Genomic DNA, 18,851 nt, shown 5'->3' on the forward strand with positions numbered 1-18,851 from the left:
AGAAACAAATTTTATTAAGTAGATTTGCTATAGGCCGGAAAAGTATAAGTATGAAAATGTATGAAATCGTGTAAAGGTGCTATTAAAAACTACTTAAATCAATAAATAAAGACATTAAAATTTTGGATGTTTGATATAACAGGGCTTCAATGGCACCAAGGTCAAAACAGGACAATAGGCGTGACACCGCCATTTAAAGACACATATCTCAAGACATGCACAATCGATTTCAACTAAATTTGTTTTGCAAGTGGCATTCCTCTGACATTTTTATGTTACAGTGTGAAAATGGGCGAAATCGGATTACAACCACACCTACTTCTCATATAACACAATTTGAAAACCTTTTAACCCCAGACCTAAAGTTGAGTTTTTACCGAAAATGGACAATGTATCACATTTATAACTGAAATTCAGATAGAATCCTTTCCTGATAGTATTATGTCTGTGTACTGCAAATGGTTTTAATGGGGCCAATCTTACGGGTCAATTAGTGAGTTATCTTAATATATATTAGAGAAGCGGGATTTCCTTTGAACGGTGCATATTTGTGCTTAGAATGAATAAAATCAGGTGAAAACTCCCCCTAGACCTCATATAACTAACAGGCCTTATGTACCTGAGGGTACTTTATTGGCTTTAATCCTTGCAAGTTGCAAGAGAATAAAATGTTGTACCCGGACTTTGTTCACTTACCTATATTATTAGAAATAAAGTTAAGAAAAGCTTAGGTAATTCTTTAACTCGTCAATATGGCATGCTACCATACGGATTTAATTGTGAATAGCTCGCAAACGTTGAATCGTTCCCGCCAAGCTAGGGGTACAAAAATATTTTAGTTTGAAATTTTTATTTTTTATTTTATTTTATTTTATTTTATTTTATTTTATAATCATTTATACAATAAAATATTTATTATATAAATACATGAAATCGCAGCACTGGCTACTAGGCCTTCAGCCGCCTTATTAATAGCTTAGGTACTATAATTGTGTTAGTTAGTTGTTAGTGTGTTAGATGTATTTTAGTAAATTTCTATCTTTTAAAAATTTATATATAATCATTACATTTTTATCTGAGGGATTTTTTAATGCTTGTGGTAAGTCAATGTTGTCAGAGTAGTGTGTTGTTGAGTGGATTACTGGGCAGTCTGCTAGTATGTGTTGAATTGATACGGAGTTGTCACAAAAAGGGCAATTGGAACGGGATTTTCCCATAAGTATATGCGAGTGAGTTAGGATGGTGTGTCCGATCCTGAGGCGAGTGTATGCTTTGATGGCGCTTATTTTCGTGGTGGGCCCATACAAGGTTGGTATTCTATCTGGGTTGATGATGGTGTAACTATGGGTGTGTAGTTTCCAAGCATTTAAGTTTTCTTCGAGCCTTTTGTGTTTGATGAAGTTGCGTATGTCTTGTTTCGAAAGATAGTTGTAAGTAAGAGCCGGTATGTTTTTGACCCTTTTGGCAGCGGCGTCAGCGGGGTGATTGCCGGTTATTCCCACGTGGCCCGGAATCCACATTATTTTGATTTTTCTCGGAGCGCTGATCAAGGCGTCTCTGATTTTGCTTATTATCGGATTGTAATTAGATAACGACTTAATAGCTGAGATGCAAGACTTGCTGTCGGTGCAAATGAGGTATTTACCATTGTGTTTTTTTGCATGCTCGACCGCCTTCAATATGGCAGATGCCTCTGCTGAGAAAACCGAACACACATGAGGAAGAAGCCAGTTGCAGATTGTATTACCTGTGTTCGTGACCACGGAAAAGGAAGTGTATTCGGATGGCTTAGATCCCTCTGTGAAGATCAACTTCCAGCCATTTTTTTCGTATTCATGCTCCATTTCAAAAAACGTTTTTTTGAAAACATCGTTTGGTGTGTTCTGTTTGGGCAGCTTGGATAGTTTGTTGGGGAGTGATTCACACGGGATTAGCCAATGAGGATGAAGGGGCTTTACTTTATTCCCCACAGACAGTGGAAGAGAATTTTTTTTTGCAAAGATAACGCATTTTGTTATTGCTGAAAGAACTCTTGGAAGCCTGGTACGCCTCAGAGACGTAGCAAAGGCCTTGGTCAGCGATGAGTTTGTGCTTTCAACCGCTTTTGATAGCAGTCGGTGGGTTGCGTCTTCAATCCTATTTTGTACACTTGGTAGACCTGACTCCGCAAGAATGATTTCAATTGGTGATGTTGGAAAAGCTCTGAGGCTACGGCGTATCGCGCAGTGGTATGGGGCACATATAAGCTTGATGTTGTTCTTCGAACTTCGTCCGTAAAGCGGAAGTGCATAGTCGATCTTAGAAAGAAGAAGTGATCTGAAAACACTGTTGAGCGTATTTGGATGTATTAACGAGTATTTTCACGAAAGATATTTTACAATGTTTAATCTTGATTGCAAAGAGTTTCTAATGTATTTACAATGCGAATTAAAATTATACTTAGAGTCAAAAACTAATCCTAGAATTTTTAATTCTTTTGTACATTCTATGTTAGTGTTGTTAAAGCAAAGTTTTATTCCGCTGCAATTTGTTTTTCTGCATATATGGAGGATATGCGTTTTTTCTAGTGATAGCTGTGCACCGGAAATTAGCGACCATTCAGAGATTTCTTTAAGGATATTGGAAAATGTATGTTCGGATGCGTTGAGGTCGGAACGATTGGTGTAAATTACGACATCGTCTGCATACATTTGGTGCTCGATGCCTTTGTGTGTGTTTATTATTCGACTTATCTCATCAAAGGCAGTGATGAAGAGGAATGTTGAAAGTGGCGAACCTTGCGGCGTGCCGTTTGAGAGTGGAAGTGTGGAGGAGAAGAATCCATTAACATTTACTTTCAATTTGCGGTTAGTGAGAAAGCTTTTAACGAAATTCAAAATTTTCGGACCGATCTTCCAGTTTTTTAATTGCCGCAGCACAATGTGGGCGCCAATTTTATCAAAGGCTTTGTTGAAATCTAAGGATAATATAGATAAATGATTCCTACTGGACAGAGCGTTGCAGACGGAGTGATCGAGGTGGAGTAATACATCTAACGTGCCTTGGCTTCTTTTATAACCGACTTGATTAGGTGTCATCAACTCATTTCGCTGGGCGTACCACGACAGCCGGTTCGCAATTATTTTTTCGAAAAGTTTGCCTAAGCATGGTAGGAGAGAGATTGGTCTATAGCTGTCGATATCTGTTGATTCTTTATTGGGTTTAAGAATAGGGATTACGCCCGATGTCTTCCAAAATTGGGGATAAATACCGGTGTCCAGTATTTTATTGTAAAGTTTGACGATTCGTTGCTTGAGCTCAATTGGCATGTTTTTGATCATAGGGTAAGATATTTTATCTAAACCGGGGGTTTTGCCGCTTACTCCGGATAGATCATACTCAAACTCAACTAATTGAACACTGGAATCGATTTGTTTTGCTGAGGGTGACATGGATGGAGACATAGAGACGTTTTCTGAAAGTGTGGATGATTTGAGGGCTTGAAACTGAGTGCTGAAATTGTTGTCAGAACTGTTGTTGGAAAAATTGTTGACAAATTCTTCTGCGATATCTATTGGGTTGTTTAAGTGACCTGAAGGCAAGTTTAAGCACCTGATTGCTGACAAGGTGGGCGAACCAGCTAACTTTTTGAGGTCAGCCCAGATTTGTCTCAGATTGGAAGAAGGATTGATTTTGAGCGTAAAATCTTCGAGACATTTGCGCTTGGCTTGTTTGACGGATCGACGAAAGTAGGCATTGGCTTTTTTGAAGCAAATGAGTTTTTCTAGTGTGCGGCATCGTTTGTAGTCATACCACGCAGCTTGTTTTTTTGTTCTTAAAGAAGCTAATTGTTTATTCCACCAAGGGATATTTTTAGAAATTTTTGAATGATAAGTTTGTGGAATGGAATCGTTTGCTGCTGAGCGAATAATTTTTGTTATTCGAGCGGTTTCCTGGTTGGGATTTGCTGCTGTTGGGCTTTTATCACATTTAGCTCTGCAGAGAGTTTGGAATTTCACCCAGTCAGCGTGGTCGGTTTTGAAAATATTTTTTGGTTTAAAGCATTTGTTTGTTGGTCCCAAGTGTACTTTTAGTATTATGGGGAAGTGGTCACTTCCATGTAAGTAGTCTAGTATGTTCCATTCACATTTGGCGGCGAGCGTATCTGTACACAAAGTAACGTCAACATGAGAAAGGGTGGAGAAAGTTGAAAAATGGGTGGCTGAGCCATTGTTTGAGGAGATTAAGTTTGAGGAAAGGATTACGTTTTCGATATGTTTTCCTCTGGAGTTTACTGTCGTTGAACCCCATATCGGGCTCTATGCATTCAAGTCACCGGCCAGGATCATTGTGGAAGGAAATTGACTGGTTATTTGCATGATATCGTTTGTGGTGAAGTGTTGGTCAGGTGGAATATATAAGCATATTACGTGAATTCTTTGTGTTAGAAATATTTCAATCGATAGCACAGCCAAGTTTGACTGGATATGTTTCACTTTGTGTGGAATGTCCCTTCTTAGTAAAACTCCAATGCCTTGTTTATTTGTTTTGTTATGTGGAAGGTTGTGGAATATACCAACGTATTGTTTGGGGGTATGAGCGGTTTGTTTGTAAGCGATATGTGTTTCGTTTAAGAGTATTATTGATGGTGCGTAATCTTTAATTAAGAGCTGAAGTTCGTTGTAATTGTTAATGTGACCATTTAGGTTCCATTGCATTATCGTACACATGTTAAGGGAGTACTTTATTAAGCGCTTAGATTAAAGATAACTAGAAAGATTGAAAAAGGAAGAAGATGAGAAAGCTTAAGAGAGAATGAGATATCAACTAGAATGAGTTGTCAGCTTGGCTGAGTGTCAACTGTTGAAAGCTCACTCAAGTGATTATTGAGAATCTTTGCTGTATTCAACTTCGTTATTTTCTGTGTTATTTTGTTCTTTTTGCCTGGAATGTTGGTGTATTGTGGGTGTATCAGAATCATGCATATAGCTGTTGTGGAATGCATTTGAGTTAGGTGGATTATTGTTGGCTGTTGGATGTTTATTGATGGAATTTATATCGGTATTCTGCGTGAGACGATTGTCTCATGTCTCTAATAGTGACTATAGTAATTTAGTGATTCTGTTAGTCAGAAGTCTCATTTTGGTATTCTGGCAAATAGAGTATACTACTTTACAGTATGCTACAATCGTCTCACGCAGAATACCGATATTAGAGTGCTGAAAATTAGGGAAGATGTTGTTGGACTGAGAGAGGTAAGATCAATTGCAAAGTTATTGTTTATGGGAATGTCGTTGTTATTTATTATCGGTGGAGAGTTGTGTTCACTAATGGAAGGAGTGGAGATAGTTGCTGAGCAGTTTTCTGTGTACTGATTATTTTTTTTATTTGTGGTGTGGTTGACGTTTGTATTATTTGAGGTTGAGTGCGGTGTAATTTGAGTTGCTGTTTTTAGTGCATTAGCATATGATTCAGTTAAGGTGTTGGTTGGAAGAGTGTCTTTGTACTTTTTAACAGCATCTCGCATGCTGCATTTTTCCAAGGTTTTTATTTTCAGTATTTCTTTTGCTTGCTGAAACTTAGGACAAGAGTTGGCGGAAGACGGGTGATCCCCGGAGCAGTTCATACACATCGTACGCTGGCAGTTTTCAGGGAAGTGTATTGGAAGACTGCAAATAACGCACATTGGAGAGTTTCGGCAGTGTTTGGCCGTGTGTCCCAATTTCTGGCACGATTTGCATCGCATTGGATTTGGAATATAAGGACGCACAGAGGTCATTCTCCATGCGATGTCAATTTTTGTAGGAAGAGAGTAGGAGTTAAAAGAGATAAGCGTTACTCCAGTGTATTTTTCTACACCATCAACTACTCGTTTGAGTTTGTAGACAGAGGACACTTCATATGACTTTAGGCCTTCAATTATTTCATCTTCCGGGACGTCTATGAGGAATGGTGCATAGATCGTACCTTTATTGGAGTTAAGGTGTTCATGATAGGTCGCCGTGACTGATCCAATTGAGGGAAGATGTTTGGTTTTTATAAATTTCTCAGCAATGAGTTTGTTATTTACCAGAATAAGTAGGCTTCAATCACGCAATTCACTGATTTTGTTTATGTTTTTGCTTATGGATAAAATAGCATTGTGAACACGAAAACACGAGATTTTTGAAAGAGGCTTGGAAGTATCGTCAGATTTTAGCACAATAAATTTTGGATCGTCTTTTTTTGTAGGTGGAAGAGTAGGAAAAATTTCCGACAGTTTTTGATTCGCTTTTTTACGCTTAGGTTGGGGACTCTGGGCAAGCAGAGCAAACCTATTGTCCCCGAAATGGGTAGCCCCTTGGGGCATTTTTGATCAAAGAACACTCACACTCACAATTCTGTGATTAAGTTTTTCTTACTCACTTATGTATATACGGCAAACCAAATATGTTTGCAAGAGTAGCTTAAGCAAAGTAGAAGCACACGCGGGTTGCTAAATGATTAGCGGAGACTCGGAGATAACAACGACACAACTGCTCAGCACGAATGTTAGTCGGTGACTGAGTTTGAAATTTAATTATTTTGGTTGTGTTGATTAATTATTTTAAGTTTCATTGAATAAATTAATATATTTTTTTAGTTTTACGAGTAGAAAACAAAAAATTGTGTAAAAAATATATTGAAATATTTTTTTAAATTTCAGAATATACGATAACATTTACCTGAACGTAGAGAAATTTACAATAACAATAATAGATGTGTTCGTAGAAAATCCCTTACTAATCATCGCCTTTTTCATTGGTTGAAATGCATAGAAAACTGTTTGTAAGTCCATTACATTTCAACTAATGAGAAACGCGTTGACTAATAAGGGGTTTTTCTACGAACAGACCTAATAATAACAATAACATAAAAATAACAATAACATACAACAACAAAATATTTAATACTATTATATCATTACTCATTAAATAACTAATCATCAATGTTAGATTCATCTGAATCAGATACTAGATAATCTTTATCGTTATGGTCACATGTTACTGACGTGTTACTTTTGATGGTATTGAAGGCAGGACAATTAAATTTAGAACGCCCACCGGTAATTTATTTGTTCTTTTTCTGGGATCTTCTATGAGTGAGTTGATTACGGATCGGATGTTATTAAAAGCATATATAGTAAATCTAATTTCGTGGCTACACGTGACTGCTTTCTGGTGTGGTGTTCGCGAAATCTACGGCAGTCCTTATTACGGGCCTCTTGAGATTCCTCCGAGAGTTGCCCGATTGAAATAATGCAAGTTCTAATTACCTTTGTTCTATATACCAGGATTTTGAACACGGCGACTGGCATATAGTACCACGAAAATAAATTAAGATAAAGGATTCTGGTTTTGGAACATAGATTTTCGAATTTATTGCAATTAATATCCAATCCGGTAATCTCCCCACTCAGTTCCGGATCCATAAAGAACCTGCAAGCCGAATTTCCGTCATTAGAGTTCCCATATCCAGGTTTCGGTGTGTCTACTATAAGTCTCATATGGTTTTTAAACTTTTGCCTTACTTCTTCCCAACACTGTTTTACACTAGCCTTTTCTATATCGCTTTTAGCTTGCCACTTTTTTATGTCCAAACGATAACAAATGTGTAACAAACATTCAAAGGAACGAATCCAGGCGTGCAAAGTAGACAAACCGAAACTGTAATGCTCTTTTTTAACCACTACGTCTTTTAATTCTCCATTCATCAGTTTGGGAGTTTTTGGAGTAGCACCACAGATGTAACATTTTTGTGAAGAAAGTGTACGAGTCAAAGCATTACATACTTTTTCGTCTGCCATTGTAAGTAAAAGATTATGTTTTACCAAAATTTGAGAACCGCGATTATTACGAAGTGTTGCAAGAAGATGAGATACTTCTTCCAGAACCTTGTTAGTTTCTGATGTAGTAAAATCAGTTGTTTCCTTAAAAAAAAATCAGCTTAATTGGGCAACAATAGAGTGTAGAAGAAGGCCGCAGGTTTTGCCACAAAATATTTTGGCTGGCATCGTCACTCAATCTCAATGGAACAATAGCAAAAACAAACACATACTCATCAGTAGCAACGCAGTTCTCGTATTTCTGTTTATAAACGCTATGGCCGGAGCTCCCGTCACATCCCCATTTGCTGATTAGTGTGAATGACGAATTAGAAGATATATTTTGTTTGAAAACTTCACTTTACATTTCAATTAAACGTTTAGCGGTTTTATGCAAAATGGCTTGAGGTTTAATTTCGGTGCACGTTTCTGTTACCAAGATATGCTCATCTGCAGGGCAACACAAATTTTAGGTATGTATATATAATCTTACGTAAACTTAAATAGGATGGAAAAACTTTATGTCCTGCCTTCAATGACCATTTTCGCGTCTGTATTACCAGACTTCTTATTTTCTGTAGGTTTCAAACGTTCTCTAATCGAAGTAGCTACGTTTCTATTACCCCTCAAGCTATTTGCTTCTTCAGCGGCTACGGTCAACTCGATGGCACTTCGTGATTATAGTAAGTCTTCGACCCTCCGTTTTTTCGTTTTAAAAGACGACTCTTCAAATTTTTTTTGGTCTACCTTGAGGTCGATTATTTTCAGTTGATGAGGTAGGACAGGGATGTTCTATTCGTAGGTGAAATTATAAATCTGCTCCTTCTAACCAACTGCGATATTGGCTGCAGTCCATTTTTTTGGAAAATTTTGACGAAACACTCGAAATTTTTAACTGTGTGTGCCTTTGTGTATCAGGCGTTACATTTGTACCACTAAATTTTCTCAAAACATCAAAACATATTCCACTAACCGAGAATTTCTTTTTTTTTATATTTTCGCCATTCTTCAAATAACTCAATTTTTGATATAGAGCAAACTCGATCTGGAAAAAAAACAATTAAAAATTACACTGTCCAACAGCATTTTTGGAACAGAATAGCGACCCTATAATTCTGAAAGGGTATGTTGAGTAGATCATTTTTGTAGAATAAACTTATGGTCCAGCACGTCTGAGTTTTTTTTACAGTGGGTCAAAGTTTTCATTTTTTGGTCGAAGGGAGCATTATACTATATGAAAAAAATGTTGTAAGTTAATGTCTGAGAGAATTCTTATGGTCAGAGTTCTATTGTGGAATTGTATGAGGATTATTTTTGTGGAAGATCTTAACCCTCTAACTGGTTTCTTTATGGGTCAATTTGACCCTTTTTTTGAGAAAATCAAAAAATATCCTTTAAAAAAGGACATTTAAGGATTAAAATATTCTACGAAAATGTTTGGCGGAAAATTTCAGGAGGGGTCACCAAAGACACCATTGTTGTAAATAAAGCTCTTTACGATTGATAAAAAAATTACACGCCAACATACACAAAGTAGGTGAAAACGTCGTCAAGTTCGGTCAGGCCAAACACTGAGTTCTCGCGTCTAGTCAGCTGTGACTTACAAATCGGGTGTGATAAAATTAAGCATAATTGACTTACTAAGCAGTTCATATCGGGTGTGATTTTTACTAAACTTAATATAAAAAAGGTCATGTTGTCCGAATGGACGAAAACACTCCAGCTCTGAAAGTATTCGACGCTGTACCCGCCGGGGGAAGCAGAGGAAGAGGAAGACCTCCACTCCGTTGGAAGGACCAAGTGGAGAAGGACCTGGCTTCGCTTGGAATATCCAATTGGCGCCACGTAGCGAAGAGAAGAAACGGCTGGCGCGCTGTTGTTGACTCGGCTATAATCGCGTAAGCGGTGTCTACGCCAGTAAAGAAGAAGAAGAATATAAAAAAAGAACAATTAAAGCTTAAATAAGCATGGCGGATTCTGTTTGCAAATTAAGAGATTGGTTTTGTTTTATTTGTGGACATTTTACGCACCTTCAAAGCAGAAGAAAGATATTCCCTAAAATTGAAGAACCATATTTTCTTTTCTTTGGAATACGATTTTTATGTGAAGCTTGGATACCAAAAACTGTATGTACTACTTGCGAAAGTGGTCTTTTGACCTGGTACAAAGGCGGTACTAAGGCGCTGCCATTTTCTGCGCCTATTACATGGATTGAACCTGAAAATCACAAATCAGATACATGCTATTTCTGCGTAAATTACAAATTTGGTAGAAGCCAAAGGCACTACGCGATAATGACATACGAAGCAACAAATAATGTCATTTTACCAGAAGTGCGATGTGAAGGTGTTCCGGTGCCTCAACCGCCTACACATACATTTTCGGCCAATATGACATACGCCAATACAGAAATAACAGCGGCGGTTGAAAACATATCAGATATAAGTTACTTGCCTCCTGGTGGTTTAAACATATGTCCTAATTTGATAGACCAAGCTTATTTTGAAGATCTTGTAAGAGATTTAGGACTAACAAAAGAGAAAGCTGAAATATTATGTTCCAGATTGAAAAACAGGAATTTGATAAAAGCCGATGTAAAAGTTACATCGCCAAGAAAAAGACACGCCGATTTGGAAAGTTATTTTAAAAAACCAGAAGAACTTGTATACTGTTGCAGTATTGAAGAGGTTCTAAAATATCTAAAGCTTCCACTGGACTCTTCCGCTTGTCGACTATTTATAGATAGTTCAAAACACAGCTTAAAAGCAGTTTTACTGCACAATGGAAATCAGCATCCATCAATACCGGTTGCGTATTCCACAAAAAAGGAGGAAACATACGCAAATATTTCAAATCTCTTAAATAAAATTGAATACTATAAATATAAATGGGAAGTATGCGCAGACTTCAAAATGATTGCAATATTGACTGGAATGCAAACAGGATACACAAAATATATGTGCTTTCTTTGTAAAAGGGATTCACGTGCTTCCAGCAGCCATTATCATATTAAATATTTCGAAGAACGTAAAGAAAATATTATTGGTGACTTGAATGTATCCATGAATCTCTTGTCCCAAAAGATAAGGTCATACTTCCACCGCTGCATATTAAGTTGGGCGTGGTGAAAAATTTTATTAAAAGCTTAAATACACAAGGATATGCTTTCAAACGCATTCAAACAATTTTCCCCAGATTATCTGCAGCAAAATTAAAAGAAGGTAAAATACGGTTTTAAGAAATAATTTATTTCATTTAATGTAAATTACCTTTTCTAGGAATGCTCGTTGGACCCGATATAAAAAAATTATTACAAGATGAAGAATTTTATGGTCATCTGTCGGATATGCAAAAGACAGCATTTGACTTTATGCAGCTGGTTATATCAGAATTCCTTGGAAACTCAAAAGCACAAAACTATGCAGAAAATATTGAAAGCATGCTAATCGGTTTTAACAATATTGGCGTTAAGATGTCACTAAAGCTGCATTTTCTGCACTCTCATCTCAATTTTTTTAAAGAAAACCTTGGAGCGGTTTCAGATGAACACGGTGAAAGGTTTCATCAGGATATAAAGGTATTGGAAGAAAGATTCAAAGGGAAATCCCAAAGTGTAATGCTTGCTGAATACGTATGGGGCTTGTACAGAAACCTTGACACATCGGAACATTCACGTCAAGCTAAATACAGGAAAGCATATTAAGTTTAATCTTTAATCCATTGTCCTACTACTGCTGAAGCAAAAAAAAATAAATATGTACATACTATAATAAACCCCTATTAAAACAAAATTATAATTTTTTTATCAATCGTAAAGAGCTTTATTTACAACAATGGTGTCTTTGGTGACCCCTCCTGAAATTTTCCGCCAAACATTTTCGTAGAATATTTTAATCCTTAAATGTCCTTTTTTAAAGGATATTTTTTGATTTTCTCGAAAAAAGGGTCAAATTGACCCATAAAGAAACCAGTTAGAGGGTTAAGATCTTCCACAAAAATAATCCTCATACAATTCCACAATACAACTCTGACCATAAGAATTCTCTCAGACATTAACTTACAACATTTTTTTCATATAGTATAATGCTCCCTTCGACCAAAAAATGAAAATTTTGACCCACTGTAAAAAAAAACTCAGACGTGCTGGACCATAAGTTTATTCTACAAAAATGATCTACTCAACATACCCTTTCAGAATTATAGGGTCGCAATTCTGTTCCATTCAAAAAGTCTTCATTTGTTGGACAGTGTTATTGGAGATCGACTCAACCAAAAGTCATTGCATAGCTTAAAGCTGCCGTTATGCAATATTCAAACATTAGCTTGGATACATGTGGATAACAAAAGTTGAATACGTTAAAAACTTCAAAATAAAAATAAAAATAATATTTTGCGAAATTCTTACTTGACAGAGTACTGTCAAATACATATTTGATTGTGACATACAGGTATAAATTATCTCGCGTTTCGTGGGGTGACAATGGTCCGATTTCGGCTATCTACATATTTACCACGTTTCAACAGAATATCTAAATTTTTGTTCAAATTATCGCTTGAATCAACGAATTACTGCTTATTATATGTATATAGTATATAGTACATACAAGTATATGTATATAACTCCATATCTATCTCAAGTAGTTTTAGGTGAAACAAAAAACCGTTAGGTGAACAAAACTATTTTACTCTGTATCAACATATTTTAAGTATATACAAATTTATACAGTATGAAACTTTAGAAAAATGCGCGTTTTAGTCATTTTTACTACAAAATTTTAGGATACAGTCAACACTTAGATTTATGTACGTATGTAACTTTTGGATTCCCAAAGTTATCCGAGAATTTTGAATTTTCACGTTTATACTCAAAGCAATTGCAGTCGACATCCATGAATCTTCTTGCAAGCTTCACTAATCTGTGTACACCGTGTCCAATAATGCCATCCGATGTCATATCACCAAGCTAAAATAAGTTGTATTTATTAATGGATGTCTTGTTGTACGATAGTAAAACTCCCTTAATTTCTTCATCTTCTGATAACTATCATTTGTGCCGTTAAATTGTAAGAAGTCTGTTATACACAAACTAAAATTTTCATTAATTTCACATCATCAGAAAACTTACTTGTATTTTCCTTTTTTAGTGGGATTATTGCAGTTCCTGCATTTCCAATAAAACCTTATGCTTTATTAAAAACTCAACTTGTAGGGAAAATCAAATTAATTTAGTGTTACTTTGGCGATAATTGGTGCATTTTTGTATCTATCGATAAGGATCGTCTCAATTTGGCGCTCTAACGAAAAATTGCAATTTCATTCTTCTTCTTTATTGGTGTGGACACCGGTTACGCGGTTATAGCCGAGTTTGCAACAGTCGTTCTTCCTCTTCGCTGTTTGGTGCCAATTGGAGATTCCAAGTGTAGTCCTTCTCCACCTGGTCTTTCCAACGGAGTGGAGGTCTTCCTCTTCCTCAACTTCCTCCAGCGGGTACTTCGTCGAATAGTCATAAAGTCTTTAATGTGATGTTATAACCATTTGCTAAGTTTGGGTATAACCAGTGAAATGCCTTAAGGTGCAAAATATCAACTAGAGGCTTGAAATCTTAGCAATTTTATATATACTATAAGTATATAACACCGAATTAAGTTGGAATTGACAGAGCAGGTCCCATGATATCAATTTTGGCATCGGCTCCTATCTCTCCCTCTTCCTCCCTCCTATCTCTCATACCATCTCGGGTAAAATTTAATATCTCTGGTGTATTCAGTTGTTGATTTATCGCGCTCTCGTTAGTTTTTCATAATTCCATTATATAGGGAGGGGGCGTGGTTATCATCCGTTTTTATCAATTTTTACAGCGTCGGTAGAGATGTTTAAGGCATTTGTCCTGTGTTTTGTTGCTTAAGAGGTTTATGAGATATTTACAATAACCTTATTAAAGGGCGAGGCCACACCCACTTTTGAAAACTGTTTCCTCACTGGTGCTGCTTATGACTGCAAACTTCTATGTAAAATTACAGTTTTTATACTCTTGCAACCAGTTGCTAAAGAGTATTATAGATTTATCCATCAAGCGGTTGTACAGAGGACTGTAGCAGCAAGGGGCACCTGTAAGCAATTTTTTTTGAAAAAGTGGGTGTGTCCCCGCACTCAAAAAAGTTTATTGCACATATCTCCTAAACCGTTTAAGCTACAAAAATTTACTGAGTACAAATTTTATATAAACACTGTCGGTAGAAGGACAGTGTAACAACGGATGAAATCAGAGGATAACGCCGCTCACTGGCCATATAAGGATACTATGAAAAACTACTAAATCGCGATAAATCAATAACTAAATACATACGCCAGAGACATTAAATTTTACCACCAAGATGGTATGAAAGAACTTTATGGGAGCCGGTGTAAAAACTTGACAATGGGCATAGCACCGCACATCGGTGAAATCCCATATCTCGGGATCTAATTGCTTCGTTCAGTTTCCAGTACACAAATCAAGAAGCAATTAATAAACGGGATAAAGTTTTGCACGAATAATGTCTTTAGTGTGTGGAACCTTGTGACCCAAAATTGTTTAAATCCAATAACAACTGTTCAAGTTCTTAGGTCCCGAATATTTAGACCCCGGTACCTATAACTGACTTTTGTCCGAAGATGTCGGTGATTGTGTGATATAAAGGGTAATTTTTTAAGAGCTTGATAACTTTTTTAAAAAAAAACGCATAAAATTTGCAAAATCTCATCGGTTCTTTATTTGAAACGTTAGATTGGTTCATGACATTTACTTTTTGAAGATAATTTCATTTAAATGTTGACCGCGGCTGCGTCTTAGGTGGTCCATTCGGAAAGTCCAATTTTGGGCAACTTTTTCGAGCATTTCGGCCGGAATAGCCCGAATTTCTTCGGAAATGTTGTCTTCCAAAGCTGGAATAGTTGCTGGCTTATTTCTGTAGACTTTAGACTTGACGTAGCCCCACAAAAAATAGTCTAAAGGCGTTAAATCGCATGATCTTGGTGGCCAACTTACGGGTCCATTTCTTGAGATGAATTGTTGTCCGAAGTTTTCCCTCAAAATGGCCATAGAATCGCGAGCTGTGTGGCATGTAGCGCCATCTTGTTGAAACCACATGTCAACCAAGTTCAGTTCTTCCATTTTTGGCAACAAAAAGTTTGTTAGCATCGAACGATAGCGATCGCCATTCACCGTAACGTTGCGTCCAACAGCATCTTTGAAAAAATACGGTCCAATGATTCCACCAGCGTACAAACCACACCAAACAGTGCATTTTTCGGGATGCATGGGCAGTTCTTGAACGGCTTCTGGTTGCTCTTCACCCCAAATGCGGCAATTTTGCTTATTTACGTAGCCATTCAACCAGAAATGAGCCTCATCGCTGAACAAAATTTGTCGATAAAAAAGCGGATTTTCACATTTCGAACCGAACGCCCACTTTGAGAATAAATATTTTTTTAGCGCCCCCCTTTTTTCACTTATTTAAAAACCACTATAACTTCGGATTAATTATTGTGACCTATATATGTATATTAACATAGAATTCTAAACGAAACTTTTACTATAACCAGCAAATTGAAACCTGGGCGCAGTAGGTAACATACAACGGCGCTTAGGTCTTAAGTTAACTCTTACGGGCTCCGCCTGCCAATAAGAATGTTTATTGAAACACAACTTTATAGTATTAAAACAGAGAATCTTTTATTAAAAATAAAACTAAAATAAACGATCCATATATAAAAACTAATATGAAGGATGAATCTGATGCTGTTTAATAAATTTGTTAATATCAGGTTCCAATTTACTCAAGAACAGTCGCAAGTCGCCACGTTCGGTAACAAGCAAACGATTTCTATTTTTAGTAAGCAGTGTTGTCACAGCACTAAATCCACGTTCACACAAATATGACGATGGGAATGCTATCAAGAATCGTTGAACGATTGACCAAAATCCAGAGTACAATTGCGAGATCGGTTTTTGTAGCCAAAATTCTTGGTAACCATTTTTGAACTTGATTTTTATTTCCTCGTTTGTTGTCAATTCTATAAGTTCTTCTTCCAGCTGAGGTGACATTGCTGTGTTGACATTTGAAAACGGATCCAACACCCAGACTGGTATTTCAAAGTTCAAAATGTCCTGGTATCGTTCGGTGAAGTCAATGTGAAGGTTTTCCAAACGTTGGCAGTAGGCAAACAATTCGTCGTTACTGCATGATACTGATAAATTCGGAAAATTGTGAAACTCACGTCTGCCCAGATTTTTTTGTGTAGAAACAGTTTGGCTGCGAAAGCAGCAATGACGGTTTTTGTTTTAATTAAATTTAGTTTATCGCCTTACAGTTGGAGATTCATGTCGTTGAACAATTTATACAGGTCTGTCATGTAAGCTATATCATTCTTTGATGTTATGAGCTTGTCTTGAAATTCTGTATGTTTAGTTTTCAAGAACTCTATAACAGAGTCAAACAGGTTGTAGAATCGAGTCAGACAATTGCCTCTTGATAGCCAACGAACTTCAGTATGAAACAACAAACGATTGAAATCCTCGTCATTAGTAACACAAAGCTGATGAAATAATCTATCATTCAAAGAGCTGTTGCGGATTTTATTGACTGCTTTGATGACATATTGCAGTGATTGAAATAGTTTTTCACTTAAGTTTCTAGCAACTAAATGTTGTCTATGAATAACGCAATGTACACCAAGGACATCTGGAATTTTATTTTTTAAGTGCGCTATTAAGCCTTTATGGCACCCTATCATAGCCGGAGCGCCATCTGTAGCAATTGAAATATTATTTTTCAAAAGAAACTCTTTCTCATCGCAAAACTTTTCCAATATATTGAATATGGTTTCGCCTTTTGTATCGGTCTCTAAATTTCTTGCAAATAATAGTTCTTCACATATTTTCTCATCTTTAATAAACCTCACGTAAGACAACAACAATGCTTCATTAGTTGGTAAAGTGGACTCATCGAGCTGAATTGAGAATTGGCTTGTCCTCAGGTGATTGCACAATGAATCTTCAATGTTTTGAGCCATTTCATCAATTCGTCTTTGCACAGAATTATTACTCAAAGGAATTTTTTAGATAATGTCTGCGGCCGGTTTATGAAGCACGGTAGTTATTACTTCATTTATTGCTGGCAATATTAACTCTTCTCCGATGTTATGTGATTTGCCTTTTTGAGCAATTAACAAAGAGATATTGTACGACGCTCGAAGTCCGTCGTCATCTTGCTTAGCAGCCGCCGAAAATAGATTTGCTACACTTGGCTGAGTATTATGCTTCTTCTCTAGGTCTTGAAAATATGCTACATTCTTTTCTCTCTTATCTGGATGCATTTTATTGAAATGATTTTGCAGTCTTGAAGGCTTCATTGCTTAATTCGAAAATGTTTTTAGACATACAGGGTAGGCCATTTAAAGTTGACCCATCTGGCAACGCTGTAACTTTTAACAGCGCTGACAAATCGGCTAATGTCATACCGCGTTAGAAGCGTCATTCGAAGACAATTTATACCATGGAACAGTACACTCCAAAAGAACGCGCTGAAATTGTTCAGCTTTATATTCAAAATAACTTTTCAATTGTGCGTTTCGCAAAAAAAATAAAGTGAAAAGTGCTCCAGTTAAGAACACAATTAAGTCTTTATACGCAAAATTTGTGAACACCGGTAATCTCAGTAATGCCAGTCATGCATCCAGACAACGCACAAGACGTTCTGATGAAAATATCGAAGCTGTACGAGCCAGTATTGAGGAGACTCCATCGACATCGAGTTATCGCCGCTCTCAGGAATTAGACATCTCTCGCACCACTCTCCGACGCATAATTCATAAAGATTTGAAGATGTTTCCATATAAAATTCAAATGGCACAAAAACTAAACCCAGCTGATTATCCGCGACGCCTTAATTTTGGCAAATGGGCCATCGAAATGGCTGAAACGAAAAATGGTGATGTTGACTGGCCACCGAGATCACCAGATTTGACGCCACCAGACTTTTATTTGTGGGGTTATTTGAAATCCAAGGTATACGCTAATAAGCCAAAGACCTTAGCTCAACTGAAAGCCAACATTCGACGTGAAACAGCCGCCATATCATCCGAAACATTGGCCAAAGTCATGGAAAATGTCGAAAAAAGAGTGCATTTAGCTGTCAAAGCTAAAGGTGCCCATTTACGCGATCTAATTTTTAAATATTAGCTGAAACAAATCCCCTTGGACCAAAATAAATTATTTTTGAAATGAACAAAAAACATTGTTTTCTTTTGTTCTTTTTTTTAGAAACAAATGGGTCAACTTTAAATGGCCTACCCTGTAGAAGACACAAAGGCGAGGATGGGTTTGTGGGATTTTCAATGAATCCGAATTTAATGTATTCCGCACAGTATTGCCGTCTCTTCTTTTTTACTTCCGACATTGTTTTGCTTTGAGAAATACGTTTAACTTCGCGAGTAGTGTAAAGGAGGCGTAAGTAATGCTCATCTATTGCGCGCAAAACCACAAATGAATATAAAATAAATATTACATTGTTTATATAGGAATACTTAAGCACAATTATTATACAGTAGTCCAAAAATAAGAATTCTTATTTTTCCTAGAAATACATTTGTAAAAAAAGGATTTTTCTCCTTTTCGTATTATCTAATTTTTCCCAGAAATACATTTGTGAAAAAAGGACCTTTCTCCTTTTCGTATTATCTTATTTTCCCCAAAACTACATTTGTGAGAAAGGATAAAGATCCTGTTTTTATTTTCCACATAAAAGATTTAAGGAGTTCAAAAGCTCAAAACGTGCGCTACATCAGCTACCTACCCGACGTCATTTCGCAAGTGATAAAATAAATTTTTCAAGAGCTCAAAGCATGCGCTACATCAGCTCGAACCTACCTACCCTACACCTTTGCGCAAATGATTATATTATGATAGCAAATGCCCACATAAAGATTTGGCAATGGCAAGAGCAATACGTTTGACAGTTAGTATTCTATAAATTCTATCCTGTAGAAA

General features: G+C 36.7%; 1 protein-coding gene and 1 pseudogene across 6 annotated transcripts in view; both read left to right on the forward strand.

Annotated features, from left to right (window-relative positions):
- LOC105223466 (nitric oxide synthase) overlaps positions 1–18,851 on the forward strand; it is a 296,079-nt gene that overhangs the window by 247,167 nt on the left and 30,061 nt on the right. The window lies entirely within an intron of this gene.
- LOC125776834 (uncharacterized) lies at positions 5,174–12,327 on the forward strand (annotated as a pseudogene).

The sequence above is a fragment of the Bactrocera dorsalis genome, chromosome 1 (genome assembly GCF_023373825.1).
Source record: "Bactrocera dorsalis isolate Fly_Bdor chromosome 1, ASM2337382v1, whole genome shotgun sequence".
Classification (NCBI taxonomy): domain Eukaryota; kingdom Metazoa; phylum Arthropoda; class Insecta; order Diptera; family Tephritidae; genus Bactrocera; species Bactrocera dorsalis.